Source organism: Myotis myotis, unplaced genomic scaffold, assembly GCF_014108235.1.
Source record: "Myotis myotis isolate mMyoMyo1 unplaced genomic scaffold, mMyoMyo1.p scaffold_m19_p_7, whole genome shotgun sequence".
Classification (NCBI taxonomy): Eukaryota; Metazoa; Chordata; class Mammalia; order Chiroptera; family Vespertilionidae; genus Myotis; species Myotis myotis.
In genome coordinates, this window is record NW_023416379.1 from 53,415,828 (window position 1) to 53,420,882 (window position 5,055).

Below are 5,055 nucleotides of genomic sequence, written 5' to 3' on the forward strand. Positions count from 1 at the left end.
ACACAGTGGACACACAGTAAGATAGCATTTTCCAGCCTTTTCTATAGTGATGAAAGGTCATGTGACTGACGACAGACAATGGAATAGGAGCAGGTGTTATGAGGACAACTTACAATACTGGCCCTTAATAAAACCCCCATTCTTTTCTCCCCTTTGCCAGGTTAAGGCAGTTTAGAACTGTAACCTCATAAAATCAGTTTAAAAGGCAGCAGAGACTTAGCCCCAAAATCATTACTTCTAAAGGCGCAACCCTCTACCCCAATTAAGAATACCCGTTTTGGACTTCAAGTGAGTGTAAAATGAACATCTCTGTAGAAGCTGCTGATAGCTGGGGCTGTATCTGTTACAGCAGCTAGGATTGTCTTAACTAACACACCAACGCCATAGACGTGTGCACTGTTGTGAAGATTATGGTTGACAGAGTTCCTGGAACGTAGACCCTTAACAAAGTCTGACAAATGAATGGGCTATTAAGTTTTCCAAAAGAGAATACAGAATCTATAATAATAAAAGTGTAATATGCAAATGGACCAAATGACTGAACAGCAGAACGACCTTCCGGATGTCCACGCTATGACACCCACTGGCACCAGGTCAGCCAAGGCCAGTGGGATGTGATTGGTTGGGGGCCAGCCATTGCCCATGATCACCTTGCAGAGGGAGGCCCAGGCCATCGACCAATGGGCTGCGACAGGTGGGTGGGGCCTCCCTCTGCAGGGGCGATCCATCCTGGAGCCCTGGTGGGTGGGTGGGGCCTACCTCCTTGGGGCAATCAATCATGGGGCTCCTGGACTGTGAGAGGGCACAGGCTGGGCCGAGGAACCCTTCCCCCCAGTGGACGAGTTTCATGCACCAGGCCTCTAGTTTGTACATAAAATTATTTTCTTGCTCTTTTTCATGGCACCTTGGAGGCTGTTGGCTGCTTCAGGATGAAGCTCAACATCTCTTTCCCAGGCACTGGCTGCCAGAAACTCATTGAAGTGGGTGATGAACACAAATTTCATACCTTTAATGAGAAGCATATGGCCTCAGAAGTTGCTGCTGAGACTCTGGGTGAAGAATGGAAGGGTTATGTGGTTTGAATCACTGGTGGGAACGACAAACAAGTTTTCCCCATGAAGCAGGGTGTCTTGACCCATGGCTGAGTCTGCCTGCTGCTGAGTCAGGGGCACTCCTGTTACAGACCGAGGAGAACTGAAGAGAGAAAACGCAAATCTGTTCGGAGTTGCATTGTGGGTGCCAATCTCAGTGTTCTCAACGTGGTCATTGTAAAAAAAGGGGAGAAAGATATTCCTGGTCTCACTGATACCACTGTGCCTCGTTGCCTGGGGCCCAAAAGAGCCAGCAGAACCTGCAAACTCTTCAATCTCTCTAAAGAAGATGATGTCTGCAAATATGTGATGAGAAAGTCTCTAAGCAAAGGAGGTAAGAAACCTAGCACCAGAGCACCCAGCATCCTGTTACTCCCCGTGTCCTGCAACACAAATGCAGGCGTATTGCTCTGAAGAAACAATGTACTAAGAAAAACAAGGAAGAGGCCGCAGAATATGCTAAACCTCTGGCTAAGAGAATGGAGGAGCCAAAGGAAAACACCAGGAACAGATTGTGAAGAGACGTAGACTGTCCTCTCTGAGAGCCTCTAACTCTGAGTCCAGTAAAAAACGAGATTTTTGTAACTAACAACTAAAGGAGAGCAAATATAAAAAAATGATCTTCTCTTGTCAAGCCAAGTTTAATTATTTTTCCTGTCAAGTTAGATACAAATATAATCAGGACCCCTAAAAGTTTGTAAGGTTTATAGTCTCTTGTGGCTAAGTTAGTTTAACTCTTAATCAAACGTCTCACAGATTTCCAGAATATGGGTGCTGAATGGGACCTTAGCTCAGAAGTTATACACACAGCCTTCTCATTTTATAGATGAGAAAACCAAGGCTTAATGAGGTTATTGCCCTTGGGTAATCAGGGGCAGAGCAAGGACTTGTAACTTGTAATTATTTTCACAACTAAAAGAGACATTTTCTGATCCTAAAAGTTACAAATGATTATGGCTGAAAATTGGGAAAACAGAAATGTTTTATTTGATGGAGAAAGTAAGAATAGCTCTAATGTAGACATGGATTATATTTCTAGTCTTCTATTTATGTATATATTTCACCGAGTTTAACAGAGGTCGTGGTGCATACAATTTTAAATATTGGGCACTAAAACTTGACCCAGAACCTCAGGGAACATTCAAGGCTCCCTGGGCCATTCGTGGAGATGAGATTAGTGTGGGGTAAGATTGCTGTGGCTGTTTTGACTAAAATGACATTCCATAGAGTAGAAGAGTTCCCACCTCTTTCTTGAGGAAGCCGGGGGTGGGAGCCTGCATGTTCTGGGCCAACCCCTCTGCCTGGGGTGTGTATGGTTGGGGTGAGGTGTGTGTGGGGTTGTTGAAAGTGGCAAGAATGGCACCAGGTGTTAGACCATGGAGTCAGACTGGACTCTGGTTCAGCAACCTCGGTACTTGAGTTCTGTCTAAGAAAGAATTTATAGCCAAGACTCAAACTGTAAGAGAAAGTTTATTTAGAAAGTCACAGAGGTAGAAGAAGTGAAACAAATTACAGGGGCAAAAGAAGGGCCCTTGTTTAGGAGAGAGGAAGCTATGGTAACTCCTGGGTCGGGGGAGACGAGGGGGAGGGGAAGGTGTTGGCAAGCTCCAGAAAGGGAGTGCACTGGGTCCTCCTTTAGGAGCTTTTAGGGGTGGGGCTTTTAGGGGAGGTCCCAGGGGAGGATCTCAATAGAATATTGATCAGCTTTCCAGGTGTGTCTTTTCAGGGTCATGGTCTCCATTGACTGGTCAGAGCCAGGGCTGGGGGTCATTAGTCAGTCAGTCGAAAGCCGCTGGTCTTGAGGCAGCCATGGTGTCACGTGTCTGGTTTTGCTGCTTTTCTGGGTCTGGAGCTGAAACACAAGTGAGGCCTAGATGTACTTGATGCAGATAAGAAGCTCATTATCCTGGGGCTAATGCTTTTCAGGGCTATTCTCCAGTCCCTTGTTCCTTCCCCCTCTCAGGGGGTCTAAACCGCTTGAGCAGCAATATGCTAGGGAAGGAAAGGTTATGCTGGGGGCAAGGTTCTTGTTTTCCCAGTCGCTAGGCACCTGTGGCTTTCTGCCTGGTGACCTTCTATACCTGGCCCTGTGTCCTTGCTCTGCTCATGTCTGTGTAACTGCCTACCACAGAGTGGGGCATAGGGCAGACTCTTTGGTCCCCATGGGCCTGGAAACAGGCCCAGCTGTGCTGTTTTCATAGCTGGGAAGTTGGAGCTGTAGAGTAAAGGCTGGGAGCATCTCTGCCTCATTCCCAACATCTCTCAACAGTTCTCTCCTCAAATACCCTGAATGGTGATATTTGGGGCCTACTCACTTCTTTCTGCTCTAACATAACGTCTCACCTATAGTAATTTGTTAATGGATTTCAATACACCCCGAGGAAGGAGGGTTGTTCTTTCATAGGTTCCCTTTAGCCCCCAAGACAGTGGACTCATCCAGATAAACTGCCAAAAGGAGTCCCCTCATGCCCTGTAAAGTGTGGTCAGCAGCCTCTCCAGCAGATGAGTCCTGCCCTCATTGGCATGGTGTCTCCAACTGGAACATGACTGGGGGTGAGAAGGGGTCAGCATTGCTGCTCTGACCATAGAGAAAACCAGGAATCAACATTTAACAAGAGGAGGTTGGTTTTTTTTTGTTTTTGTTTTTTTTAAATATATTTTATTGATTTTTTACAGAGAGGAAGGGCGTGAGATAGAGAGTTAAAAACATTGATGAGAGAGAAACATCGATCAGCTGCCTCCTGCACATCTTCTACTGGGGATATGCCCGCAACCCAGGTACATGCCCTTGACTGGAATCGAACCTGGGACCTTTCAGTCCGCAAGCCGACGCTCTATCCACTGAGCCAAACCGGTTTCGGCAAGAGGAGGTTGTTTTACTGAGGGGAGATCAGAGGTCTTGGGGTTCATTCATGATTGTTATTGCTCCATAAGTGACAGAGGTTAGTATCTGAGGATAGTCTGATGGACAACTTGAGCTGATTTCTTCATGTTATTATGAGAGTTTTCCTTCCCCTACTTGTTTTTCTCCTGAATACCCCCTCCAACCAGGCCCACGCTCCTCGCCAGCCTTTTCTCACATTTAGTTTATACAGTGATGTTGACATACCTGTAACCCACATAAAGATGAGCTGCTAAGGGCCCTTCCTCAGCATGATCACGTTCAAATTAAAAATCTATTTATTACCCCAAATACTTAAAAGTAACTTGAGTTTTCATTACCGTTTATTGAGAAAAAGCTGAAGACAGATTTTAGTCAAAATGTGCAGAGAGCCCTGACTGGTTTGACTCAGTGGATAGAGCTTCCCCCTGTGGACTGAAGCGTCCCAGGTTCAATTCCAGTCAAGGGTACATGCCCAGGTTGCAGGCTCGATCCCCAGCAGGGGCTGTGCAGGAGGCAGCAGATCAATGGTTCACTTTCATCATTGATGTTTCTATCTCTTTCTCCCCCTCTCCCTTCCTCTCTGAAAGCAATAAAGATATATATTTTTTAAAAAATGTACAGAGAATTTTTAAAAATTCTCTTCCTCTCCGTCCCCCATGCAGCAGCCCCTCCCATCTCTCTCCTCCCCTCTCCTAACCAGGGGGTGGGAGAAGGTCCCTTGCTCCTTGCTCTTCACATAACATATCTATTCTCTGCTCTTTCTGTAGCAAACACTAACCCGGCATTGAGGTTCCTCCCCCACAGCCTCTGTGATGCAGGCAGAAAAAGCCCAGAACTCTTTCAGGCAGGATAGAGGGCATGGCTCTGGGCATTTATAGTTAATACTAGTGGCCCGGTGCAGGAAATTCATGCACATTAAAAGGGGATTAATTAGAGGAAATATTTTAATATTGCTGTTTGCCCTTTCTCTATAATAAAAGTGTCAGAGATAAAAGAAAATTAGTAAAATTTATATGAAAATCTTCCTCCTGTCAGAGTCTGGGGCACATCACGGGACCCAGAGTCAAGTCCCTGCCCACC

The 5,055-nt window shown here is 46.1% G+C and overlaps 1 pseudogene; it reads left to right on the forward strand.

Moving 5' to 3' along the window:
• Window positions 1-912: 912 nt before the first annotated feature.
• On the forward strand, window positions 913-1,680 carry LOC118660717 (annotated as a pseudogene).
• The last annotated feature ends 3,375 nt before the right edge of the window (window positions 1,681-5,055 follow it).